The sequence below is a fragment of the Vicugna pacos genome, chromosome 6, assembly GCF_048564905.1.
Source record: "Vicugna pacos chromosome 6, VicPac4, whole genome shotgun sequence".
Taxonomy (NCBI): domain Eukaryota; kingdom Metazoa; phylum Chordata; class Mammalia; order Artiodactyla; family Camelidae; genus Vicugna; species Vicugna pacos.
This window is the reverse complement of record NC_132992.1, coordinates 68,823,246-68,837,019: the sequence shown is the minus strand read 5'-3', so window position 1 is coordinate 68,837,019 and position 13,774 is coordinate 68,823,246. Positions and strand designations below refer to the sequence as shown.

Below are 13,774 nucleotides of genomic sequence, written 5' to 3'. Positions count from 1 at the left end.
AAGGCTGTATATGACAAACTCATAGCTAACATTACATTCAGGAAGACAAGAATGCCCACTGAAACCATTTTTATTCAACATAGTATTGGAAGTTCTAGCTACGGAGCTACTAGACAAGGAACAGAAATAAAAATCATCCAGAAAGGAAGAATGGAAATTGTCACTATTTGCATATGACATGACCCTATACATAGGAAACCCTAAAGACTTCCCCAAAACACTATCAGAACCAATAAATTAATTCAGTAAACTGAAAGCTACAAAGTTAATATACAGAAATCTCTTGCATTTCTGTACACTAACAGCAAACTATCAGAAAGAGAAATGAAGAAACAATCCCATTTCTAATTGCGCCAAAAAGAATAAAATACCTAGGAATAAATTTAACCAAGGAAGTGAAAGACCTATACTCTGAAAACTATAAGACACTGATTAAAGAAATTAAAGATGACACAAATAAACGGAATGACATAACTCAGAATGAAAGAACTAGTACTGAAAAGTGTATTAGAATTAGTATTAGAAAAAAATGTCCATGCTACCCAAAGCAATACACAGATTCAATGCAATTCCTATCAAAATATCAATGGCACTTTTCACAGAATTGGAATAAATAATCCAAAACTTTGTATGGACCACAAAAGACCCCAAAAAGCCAAAGCGATCTTGAGAACGAGGAACAAAGCTGGAGGTTTCATGATCCCTGGTTTCAAACTGTACTCCAAAGCTACAGTAAGCAAGAGTACGGTACTAGCAAAAAAACAGACCTATCGATCAGTGGAAAGAAAAGAGAGCCCAGAAATAAACCCACACACACGTGGTCAATAAATCTATGACCACAAAAAGGCAAGACTACACAATGGGAGAAAAGACAGCCTTGCTTCAATAAATAATGCTGGGAAAACCAGACATAAAGAAGAATGAGTCTGGACCACCATATTATACCATATACGAAAATAAACTCAGAACGGATTAAAGAATTTAAATTTAAAGCCTGAAACCATAGAACTCCCAGAAGAAAGCATGCGCTGAAAGCTTTCTAGCATCTATCTTAGCAATAATTTTTTTTTTTTTTTGGATCTGTCTCCTCAGGCAAGGTCAACGTAAGAGAAAATTAACAAATGGACCACATCAAACCAAAAAGCTTTTGCACAGTAAATGAAATCAGCAACAACTGAATGGGAGAAGACATTAGCCAATCACATATCTGATAAGAGGTTAATATCCAGGATATATAAAGAATTCATCCAACAACAAAAACAGCAAAAACCCCCCAAACGATCCAATTATAAAAATGAGCAGAGGACCTGAACAAACATTTTTCCAAAGAGAGACAGACAAGTCAGACAGACAGACAAATGGTCAACAGGCACATGAAGAGATGAAATCAAAATGAATTATCACCTCACACATGTCAGAATGGCTCTTATTGAAAAGACAACAAGTGTTGGCCAGAATGTGGAGAAAAACAAACCCTCATTCACTGTTGGCGGGAATGTAAATTGGTGCAGTTACTATGGAGGACAGCATAGAGCTTCCTCAAAAAAACTAAACATAGAATTACCATATGATCAAGTAATTCCACATCTGGGTATTTATTTACCTGAAGAAGACAAATATACTAATTTGAAAAGGTATTTGTACCTCTATGTTCATAGCAGCATTATTAACAATAACCATGATATGGAGGCAACCTAAGTGCCCGTCAACAGATGAATGGATAAAGATGTGGTGTGTCTATACATACACACACACACACATACACACACACACAAGAATAAAATCTTGCCATTTGTGACAACATGGATGGACCTAGAGAGTATTATGCACAGTGAAAAAAGAGACAAATCCCGTATGATTTCACTTATATGTGGCATCTGAAAAATAAACAAATGAACAAACAGAACAAAACAGCAACAGATTCATAGATACAGAGAACAAACTGGTGGTTGCCAGAGAGGAGGGGACAAAAAAGGTGAAGGGGATTAAGAGGCACAAACTTTCAGTTATAAAGAAAAATATGTCACAGGATATAATGGATAGAAGAGGGAATGTTGTCAATAATACTGTAATAACTGTTGACAGGCAGTAACCAGCCTTATTGTGGTGATCATCTCACACTGAATATAAATGTGGGATCACTATGTTGTACACTTGAAACAAATAATGTGCCTGTATGTTAATTACACTTCAATTTAAGAAAAATAAAGAAAGAACTCAAGATGCAAGTGCTCGATGTGCTTACTGCTACTGGGGGCTACAGGCACTGTTAGTGACAGAGCTAAGGAATACAGTGGACTCTCCATATCCATGGGTTCCACATCCTCAGATTCAACCAAACGTGGAGGAAAAATGTCGACGGGGGGAAATTCCAGAACGTTCCAAAAGGCAAAATGTGAATTTGCCATGCACCGGCAACTAATTACATGGCATTTACATGTTATTTACAATGATTTAAGTAACATTTACATTGCATTAGGTCATTATAAGTAATTTAGAGATGACAAAGTATAAGGGAGGATGTGTACAGGTTATAAGCAAATACTATGCCGTTTTATATCAGGGACTTGAGCGTCCTTGGATTTTGTATCTGTGGGGGTCTTGGAACTAATCCCCACAGAAACTGAGGGACAGCTGTATAATACGTATGTGCTTATACACATATACATACACACAGACACGCACATTTATATCTACATTCACAGGAGTTTTCAAAGAACTCAGCAAAGTGATTACATATAAATTTTACATGAAAAGTTAAAGGCCCAAGAAGACTCAAGCTGCTCTGTGAGAAGACAGTACTGAGGGACCTACCCTACCAACTATCGATTACAACACAGGGGTAATTGTAAGTTAATGTGCAAAGGCTGAATTATCTGATAATGGTACCTGCGCATATGTTTATCCACGTGGGGGGAAAATCAAATCGAATCCCTATTCCACTTCCCATATAAAATTCATTTCCCATTTAACTGAAGACTTGTACATAAAAGGCAAGATTATAAAACTTTTAGTAGACAATAAAAGCAGATTTTATGGCCTCAGCATAGGTTAACAACATAAAAAAAGAAAAACCATAAAGAAAAATAAATTTGTTCTGCGTTAAGATAAAGAACTTCTGTTCATTGAGAGACCATCAAGAAAATAAAACGATAAACCACCAATTAGAAAACATATAAGAAGCAAAATGTAAGTATGTAGACTACATCTCTTATAAATTTGGAAGGAAGTCTGGCAATCTAACAGAAAAAATGGACGAAAACTAGGAAAGGAAATCCATAAGCTCCTTAAATATATGATATGATGCTTGCTTTCTTTAGTAAATAAGGGACTACAAATAAAAAGCACCTTTCTATACCTACCAGCTTGACTAAATTTAAGAAGTCAAAATCAAGTGTGTGGCAAAGATGAGAAATGGAAAACATTCAGACTCTGGTGGGAGTCACACTGAAAGAGCCACTTTGAAAGGAGTCACACACAGGCAGATCCGACCAGCCAGCAACTCCATTCCTGAGTTGATGGTCACCAGGAGAATTGCCACCCAGAGACAAATACAATTATTCACAACCACAGAAAACTGCAAACAATTCCAATTCCCACAGTCGAATAATAAACAGGAAAATAAAATGTGGCTTTGTTAGCAGCAATAAACTGTGAACTCTGATGCTAAATGCATCAGTGTAGGAAAATTCAAGGGAGCAATATCCCCAAATACTTTTTCAGAAAAAAAAAAAAAACTAGCGATAAACTAAGTTTCTGAATATTAGATTACAAGCTCTCTGAAGGTTGGGTCAGTATCCTTTAACAATCATTAAAAGCTTCCCATAGTTTTGTGCTCAGATTTGTTGAATGTTTCCAAGACACAGGCAATTAAGTACTCCAAGAGACAGCTGCAACAATTCCTACAGCTCTGAACACAATATTAAGCCCACAGCAAATACTAGATTAAACAAAATCAAACCATAGATCTCAGTTATTTAAAGAAGAGGGTACTTAAATTCCAAAAGTCTACTGAAAATACTTCACAAGGCACCACCTGCATTGTGGTTTTTCAAAATTTTTGTTTAAAGATTCCCCCCCCCCAGATATTACTTTGTTAGCTACTGAGACAGGTGAGATTGCTTCTAAGAACGTAAATCAATTAGACTATCAATTCACTTAAAATTATATATTTGAGATTTGCAAATGTTAGCCACTATATATAAAAAAAGATTTAAAAAAAAAAGCCAAATGTCTTCTGTATAGCACAGGGAACTATATTCAATGTCTTGTAATAACCTTTAATGAAAAAATATGAAAACAAATGTATGTGTGTATATGCGTGACTGGGACATTGTGCTGTACACCAGAAGCTGACATATTGTGATTAAAAATAATAATAATAATAATTTAAATATATATATATATTAGACATTGTGCTGTACACCAGTATTGACATACTGTGATTAAAAATAATTATAATAATAATTTAAATATATATATATATATTAGAACAGTATAACTTTCTACCAAAAAAAAAAACCTTTTCAAATCAGTACAACAGGATTAAAAACAAAATAAAATAGTCATGAGCAAAACTGCTTAGAGTTGTATCTGTGGTCCTCTGGTAAGTAATCAGCTCTGGTGACACCATTTGCTAAGCTGACCTGGCCAAGGCTAGAGTGCAGGGTGCCCAGGAGCCTTACAACCACCTTCAAAGCAAAAGGTGCCTCACACCTTATAAGATTAACCAGTGTTAAGAATCTGGAAAAGTCATAAACTGAAATCTGGCATCAAGGATACAATCTATTTTCCTTGATTTTCAAATGTTATATAAGAGTGTTCGGAATTCAGAATATTGCAGTCCACATTTTATATAGGTGGATGCATGTATAAAATTTTTAAACCAGACAGTAAGTTACAAAGAGACACCAAGTGACAATTCTAGCTGACTCAGCTCTAATTCATTTTGTTCGCTTTCTAACACTATTTTAAAAAGAGCAATTTTGTAGCCCATAGAAGAGATTTCTATTTTAAACTGAGGTGGCAATCTTTACTTATGTAAGAGGTAATTATACAAGTTAGCAGAAGAAATGAACTGCAATGGAATACACCAGAAACACGTTAGGGAGAAACATTCATTTTCATTCTCAAGGGTATGTACAAAGTGCATCGGTCTAACAGTCACCAAATTGATCAAGCCGTAATTTGGCTACACAAATTCTCCACTCTTTCCTTCTGAGCACACTGGATAATCAAAAGACAGTGTCTGCGTTTCTGTCTTTCGTGGCAACTGTGCATTTGGCCTGAATTCTAAATAACCAGGTTCTTCATGAAATTTTTGAAATTCAGCCAATACACAGATCTTTTCACTAAAAATAAGCATGAAGGAAACAGGCTCAAATCGTGTCATATTTATAACTACTCAAAATGGAGGAGAAGAGCATTCTCAGGCAAGTTGGATAAACACGAACAGACCTCACCATCACCATACATGCTCCACTGGCACTAAAAACAGAACTGTTGTTAAGAAACTGAAGCATGAATATTCAATTGAATGTTTCATGACATCAGCTTCTATGGCTTAAAATGTATTGATATAATGCTTAACCAATCCCAACGTGTCTTTCTACACTGGTTAAGCCTATCCTAGGTGTGATGGTTAGTTTTATATGTCAACTTGGCTAGGCTACAGTAGGCAGTTTTTTAATCAAACACTGATTTAGATGTTGCTGTGAAGGGCAATTGTAGATGGGATTAACAGCTACTATCAGTTGACTTTATTAAAGGAGATTAGCTTTGATAATGTGGGTGGGCCTCATCCAATCAGTTGAAGGTCTTAATTCCAAAGACCGAGGTTTCCTAAAGAAGAAGCAATTCTGCATTAAAGACTTCATTAACTTCTGCCTGAGTTTCTGGCCTGCCAGCCTGCCCTACAGATTTCAGACTTGCTAGTCCCCACAATTACAGAAGTCAATTCTTTAAAATTAATCTCTTTATATGTAAGTATTATATGTGAGTAAGTGTGTGTTTGTGTTTGTGTGTGTGTGTGTATTCCTCTTGGTTCTGTTTCTCTAGAGAACCTTAACTGATACATTGGGCAAAATGGGACTCTCACTGTGAGTTTCAAAGAATTTTAAATTTAAAATTATGCAAGGAAAGAAGAGCCTTAATTCAATTCAATTCACCTGGGGAACAAAGGCATCAGGAGCCTGCCCAAAGACAACTCCTAACGGCTGAGATGCCCCATGACTAACAACTAACTGAAACAGAAGCAGACAATGAGGAGTGTGCCACAGTGTCAATATGAAACAAAATGCTGTGGGAAGAGCATTAGTTCTAACCTAGGATCTGGGGAAGAGGGAGGAAGGCTGGAAGAAAAAGGGGCAAAACACACAGAGAATGACACTAATGAGCAGAGCTGTCTAGGTAAGAACGTATTCGTCTAACCTTTTTAGGGCTTACGTCCCAGGTGTTTCACCTAGACTATCCTATCTGATTGTTCGCAACAATATTAAGAGACGGATACAATTATTATCCATAATTCTCAGGAGGGATGGGGTTGCTAAAGACATCTACAAGATGCACAGCTACTAAGCGGTACTAGGTCCCAATTTTGAACCTATACCTGTATTTGAGTCCCTGAGCTATGTGCTTCCCTAATACTGTTTACCAGGCAGAAGAAAAACAGGGCAAAGATATTCTGAGCCAAAGAACCTTATGAGCAATGCAGACGTACAAAGCAAACGGCATATTATATTTGAGATTACAGGGTAATGGTACAAGCAGAAATAGAAAAACAAAACTGTATAAAAAGAAAATATTTCTAGTCCCAAACTGCTAACCCACAAATTTACCTTTTTCCCCCCTTTTCCTATCTCAATAAAATTTAACAAGAATTATAAAATTACAAATAATTTCACAGAAGTACGGGAAATCCCAGTATAGATGACATCAGCAGATCAGGGTAGTGAGAAATTCTGAGGAATAGAAAGCATATGGGAACAGACTGAAGACAAAACTCAATAAGGCTGAGAGACCAAGAACCCCTTAGAAATAAGAGGATGGGCTTCCAATTAAATTTTCCTAGCAGAACCTGGGAAAAACTAAAAACCAGTGTCAGCAGATTCTGGGAGAAAAATCAGTGCCAGCCAAGCGTTGGATGGTGAGGCAGGTGATTGAAGAACGTTAAACTGCATCAGTCCCTTCTTTCCTCTGGGAAGCTACTAGCCCCTAGAGTAAGACCACACTGACCCTTGGGACTAAAGAAACAGCCAGAGTGATCGTTGGGACTAGAGAAGCTGGACAACATCCCAGGTAACATAACATAGTTCACCTGCCCTTCGAAGGCAAGGAACCCACACATCTCCTGGGGAAATCCACCCTACCCCATATGGCTGGCCCACCCACCACGGTTACTGTAAATCAGAGCCTAAAGGTACTACCAGGTGGACCGTCTCAACATCGCTGAATTCAAACTTCTGGTTCTATCATTCACGATACATAAATCCATGAGGGACAACTGAAGGGGTTTAGAGCATGCTACTCGAAAACATGCTGATCTCGCATACTGACTATTTTGAGCTAAAGGCACTTAAAAACAACAGGTGCAAGAAAGGCACTCTGACCTCCTCTTTTCCTCCTGAAAACAGGAGATAAAAACTCCCACGTGAAAGATGCCCTCCCTGAACCTGGAAGAAAAGAACATTTTGATCACCAGAGACAGGGTCGAGGCTGAGAAGAATCTGTACAAACTTTTTGAAAATAACCCTGTTATCTTCCTTTAGCCTCCCCTACATTTTAGTTATTTTTTTCCACAATCGCTACTCTTTGTTCAACCTGATTATATAAACATTTAAGCCTAACTGGTTCTTTGGGTCGTCATTTTCCTGTCAAAGTTCCCAGGTACCAAAAAAAAAAAAAAAAAAGCATATGCTTTTCTCCTGTTAATCTGTCTTGTGTGAACTTAATTCTCAGGCACAGTCAGAGGCCTTAAGAAGGTAGAAGAAAAGCGTTACCTCCCCTACACAATCGCCATTCTAGGAAAGTCAGTTACACGGACAAGAGCATCAAATTCAAGAATGCCTAAGGAAAAAGAGTGAACATAAGAAAACAATAAACACGCTTGTAAAGTATAATAAATTTCCTCAAGAAATTCAAGGAAATATGATATCCACAAAAAAAAAGAGAGAGAAAATGATTATTTTTGGTTAAAACAAGATTCTTGGGAAATAAAAGTACGAAGGGTGATCAACATCAGATCATGGAAGTCTTAGTTGGATTCTACACCCCAGATCCCACCCCCAGTGGACATACTACGCTCTGTCTATTATCCTCTCCCTTTGGCCCCTTCCTTTCTGCCTAGAAACACGTCTCAGTCTCCTTTAATTCATAAAAAGCTTTTCCTTTGACTCAAACACTCCTCCAAAATAAAGAAGTAATAAGGTAAGAAGGTGTCAACGATGATCTGGAATTTCCTGGCTTAAGTAAGTGGGTGGGTGGTTCTCCCATTAGATGAACAATGAAGTAAGAGGGAAGGGTGGGAAATGGGGGAGAACTGGATGATGCTGGACAAAATTTAAAGTGTCTCTACAGAAAGAGATTATAAACTAAGAGCCTACACATTGAACTTGGTCCATGGGCATCTTTTCTTTGGCCCATGCCGTGTTTCACAAAAATTCAATCCATCCTTGAAAGTCCAGCGTATTGAACATGTAAAATCCTGATTTATAGCTTCTCTTGAGAACCTGGGAGATCTGGTAACTTTGGGCCAACATTCCCAAACAGCAACAACGGCCAGAGCCAAACAGCCGGCATGGGACGTGCACCCTCCCACCTCCCACCACCCACAACGGTCTTCCTGACCCTGAGCCTACATCAACGGCCACTGATCACTCCACTTACCCTGCTGTTTTTGTTAGTGTAGAAAAATATTGTTTTCTTCTCCAAAGGCCTGTATTTGCTCATTTACATTGTTGGCGAGGCACTGAAGCCTGGGATCTACTGTAGAAGAACAGAATCAGGAACCGAGTTGAAGACAGGGTCTCCGGCTGGTAAGAGAAGACAGGGACAGAGCTGTGGTTTAAGGTGGGTCTGAAGTAGGTTACAATGGAAGGGGGTGAGCTCACAAAAAAGAAGGTATAAAAGGAGATGGCAACTACGGATGGGCCTTTAGGAAATACTTATAATTCAAGTCAGTAAAAGAAAGGTTAGTAAGTGGAGGGTAAGTTCAAAGAGTGACAGGTTTAAGTAAGAGTTCAAAATGAATTAAGCTGATGGTGCACAGCTCACAGCAAAAATTAATTCAGTTGTGAGACCAGGGCTCTAGAAAGAGATGAGAGTGCATTGTAAAGTAATTTATCTAGCAACAAAAACAAGTCAAATCTAAACTCCCCATGAAACTGTACTACATATCAATTAGTTAAGGCTAATATGGAAAGATGTGTCTTTTAATTACTGTCAATATAAATTTTATACCAAGTTCTTATTAAAAGCCAGTTTTCATTCACCAGAATTGTCAATATGATATCTAAATTAAAGTTTATCTTTCACGTTAAAAAGCATTTTCAAATAAAGAACAGAGGCAGAAAAAAATATTAGGCACAATTTAAGAACAAATTGTCAGAGAATAATTTGTGTATCATAATAACGAAACTGGTCAAAAGGAGTAAGTTACCAGGCTTTCCCTCCAAATTTCTATGTAATGAGGAGAGGAAAAAGGTCTATTTAACACTAAAAGATATACATAAATTTAAAGCAGCACATTGGCAAAAGACATCAGACTGTGAATAAAAAGGAATATCTCTGCAAATTTGGCTTAAAAAGAGGGTAATTTAGAAATCCTGAATCTAAGACAGGTTTTTCTATAATAGCTTTCATACTGGATTACTACATAGATGAGTGGGATAAAGCAGAGGGGTAGAATTCATAAGGAAATAGAAACAATATAAAGTAGATGTGAAAATGCCCATCCTCACTAATAATCAAGAAATAATCATTAAAGCAAAAATGAAGTAGCCATCATTTTAGAACTATTAAATTAGCAAAGTTGTATTTTGTCCATTTACAGCTATTAAATTAACAAAATAATTTTCGTATGTTTGACACTAATAAGCCCGTATTCAAAATCCTTATGGCCCTGTAAATTGGGGTGTCACCTATAAAAGTAGGTAACGTTCAGCAAAAGGCTCATAACCCTTGTAATTGATGGCTAAGTAACCAATGGCGCTCTTCGAAATGGGTCTGGATGAACATACACTCTACTACAATGGTTTTTAAACAAAACAGATAAAGAATCTGGAAACAAGTCAACTGTCCGACAACAGAAATTTTTTTGGAATGTTTCCATAGTCTTTTAACAATAAAGAGCAGAGGAAATAGGAAGAAAGTCCAGCATTGCGATTCTATAAACGTGGCACAGAGACAAAAACTGTAGCCATAGTTCTAAGGAGGGAGGATATAGATGGGAAGAGCAGTAAAGATGAATTGTAACAAATGAACTTCAAAGAGGGAAACAGACTTAGAAAATTAGGAAGCTTCCAGAAGCCTCTGAAAGAACAGCTTCAACAAAATGGTAGAGACGTAAACCTTACGCAGAGAACTGTCATTAGTAACAGAGGTGAGGGAGTGTGTGACTCAGGCCATGCTGAGAAAGGAGAAACAGGTAGTAAGTTCCTGGAGAAAAGAAAGGTGACAGCAGCCTGGGGAAGGACTAGGCTTGAGAACGATCTTTTAGGCTATAAACTAGAAGGAGAGCGAGTAACCAGTAAAGAGAATTGAAAATTCTGAAGAGAAGGAACACTGGGAAACAGCTCTGGAGGCCACAGCACAAGCACTCATATGGAGCGGAATGTGGCTTTTTATTCCGTCCTTGAAAAGCACTCTAATTTGTCTTAAGAAAAAGTACTTCAATGAAAATTTTGATACCTTCTTAAAATAAGAGGCACTGCTTAGAACATGTCGCCAAGTGTATTTTAGCATAAATGCAAGCAACATGATGCAAGTAAGTGATACACTGACTTCTAAAAAAGCTAGAGATCCTAAGTTAAACTCCAAATAAAATAACTCTGTTCGCGTGATGAGCGTTTTGCATCAATCTAAAATTCACATTTTCCTTCCATTTAACATCATGAAATAAAGATGCATCTTATAGTCAATGGCATCTTAGCATTGTGACATAGTTCAAAAAGCTATGGTCTCTTCCTTAATGGAACACAGAATAATGATGTATCTTACAATTAAAGGCATCTTAACTTAAGTAAAATGCAGTATCTGTCCTTACCAATTACTCCCTGGCATTATTACATAACTACAGCAGAAAAGAGGAGAGGGGGAGAGAAGCTTGGCATATGCAACTTTAAACTACTTTTTTAACTTTATAAAAATATAAAATTGTGAACATTTCACCAGGCAGATTTCTGCTTCTATAATTAAATGATCCCCATGGTCCTGATTCAGTAAAGTTTATCCAAGCTCATAAAGGGAGAACATAAATCACATATATACACATTTATGTTTCACAGCTCTCCAGGTAACTGATAGCCATTTTACACAGGAAAAGTGACATTTAAGGCAAAAGGACAACTGAAAGAGCATACTTTCACTTAAACTTAAACATAGTATGTTAAAACAAAATACTCTCCTATTGAACAAAAATCAGAGGCAAGAACATTTTACTAAAACTCTTAAATTTTTAACAGACATGCTAATTAAAGGGCCTAGCAATTAGGCATTTTAAAATACATATTCCCATCTCTTCAACTTTTCTGCAAATCTAAAATTATTCTAAAATAAAGACTTTGCTAAAATAAACAAGTATATATATGCGTATCAACAATTTTAACTGGTCAGTTCACTGGTGTTTTAACCTTAACAAATATGTAAAGATAAAAGTTCTTGAAACATTTACAGCATCAAGCTTCTCTGGCAATTACTCTAATGGCAACAATGAGCCACTCCAAACTGGCATGCACTACAAATTTTTTAACATTTTAAAAGGAAACCAAACTTGCCAGCTAATAGATTAATCTTATCCTTGCCTATTCTATTAGAAATGTGTAAGATAATCAAATCAATGAAGTCAGCATCTTAAAATGTTTCTTAAGCATAATCAGTTTACTCATAAAACATTTTAAAGTGATTCTGAATATCAACATGGGCTCTGTATCGAAGCCAAAATAGGTACCATGCCAGAAAATTCCTTCACGAACTTCTAGTTACACGAACTCTGTAACTTTCCAAGCATTTTCAAATAGCATGGTTCTTAGGATAAAATGAGCTATACTATCAAACGTAGCAACGCCAAATCCAATTTAAAAATATTATTTACACTGTTTGTGGCTAAACACTGGCAAAATTCATCATGCTGATACCTACTAATAAGCACTTTTTTTCAATGGAGGTCAGAGGTTATGATGGCTATGAAATTTCAAGAGCACCAACCAGGAAAGATGTTACATCATCATCATGCAAGAAATTGCAACTAATTTCATCTGAAATAAGAGAAAAGGGGAATATGCAGTAGAATTCAAAACTTCTAGTATCTTATTCTTCTATAAAATGTGAAGGCAATCAGCATTTTCTGACTATTTAATATAAGCAATGCATTATGTTGGGAGAAATAAACAGTTCCTGCCTCAAGAAAACTACAGCATACAGGGGAGAGAAACAGAAAGACCTGTAACATGTGGCAGAGGACGGTAAGTATTAGAAGAGTTTTATGAGAACGTAAGGATGAGAAAAACACACTGTTAACTAAGAGGTACATTAGACCGTAACCAGATTTCCATTACTGACAGTGAAAAATATTTTTGCTGGACCAACAGAGATGTTTCTGGACTAACAGGATCACTAGTAGTAAGACCTTAGCAGCACTTTTAGTTCTCTGTAAAATTTTTTATTAAACTCTGACAGGTTTTCATATCTAATAAACTCACTCTAGTTTATTCCTAACCTAATAACCAAGAAATTTTGTTTCTGACCCTTCAAACTATTTAAATTTCACAAAGAGTACAAAGACCCTTTACTACTATCCTTAACAGTAGTAAAACCAAAGCTGGCAAAGAAAAGCATCAGCCCTTGAAGGTAAAAGGATTTTTAAGAACTATTACGGCTCACTCTAAAGAATTCTAGTTCCTAGTTCCCATTTCAGGATGTAGTAGGTAGAAGAAAAGGAAAAGTTAGGTTCAATGGATTTTTAAAAGTAGACTGTCATAAAAATTGAAATATACATGGAAGTATGTAAATCCTACGTGTACATCTTTTAAGAGTTTTCACAAAGAAAAACCACCTATGTAAGTACCACTCAGCCAGGTATGATCATTACCAGCCCCTCAAAAGCCACCTTCAAAGAGGTCCTCAGTAACTTCAAAAGCCAGTAACCATTATGACTTCAAGCACCACAGAGATTGATTCTGCCTGTTTTTGAACAGGACATTTTATAACACAAAGAGAAGTATGAGGTTGGAAAGCAATTTATTTTAATGAAGTCACAGAGCATACTGCCTTTCCCTCAACGTTTGTGAACCTACGTTGTAACAGGAAGTGTTAAGTACTGTTCCATGAACATTCCACAACATACTTCTCCATTTACTACTGAGGAACACTTCAATTTTTTCTAGTTTGGCATGAGTTCAAATAACGCTGTTATGAGTATTTCTGGCCATGCTCTTCGGGGGCACAGGTGCGTGTGTTTCTGTTGGGTCTGTACATGCCTGGGAGTGAAACTGCTGGATCAAAGGTGGTACGAATTTACACTCCCACCAGCAGCGTGCATGAGTTCCAGCTGCTCCACACC

The 13,774-nt window shown here is 36.9% G+C and overlaps 1 protein-coding gene across 14 annotated transcripts in view; it reads right to left on the bottom strand.

Moving 5' to 3' along the window:
* SIPA1L1 (signal induced proliferation associated 1 like 1) overlaps window positions 1–13,774 on the bottom strand; it is a 339,090-nt gene that overhangs the window by 189,570 nt on the left and 135,746 nt on the right. For 3 of the 14 annotated variants that reach the window (XM_072963345.1, XM_072963346.1, XM_072963347.1), the window contains one exon: window positions 8,884–9,029. The exons of the other annotated variants lie outside the window; for them this stretch is intronic. The gene's annotated coding sequence lies outside the window, so the exon portion shown is untranslated. The remainder of the gene's footprint in view (window positions 1–8,883; window positions 9,030–13,774) is intronic. 14 annotated transcript variants of the gene reach the window in all.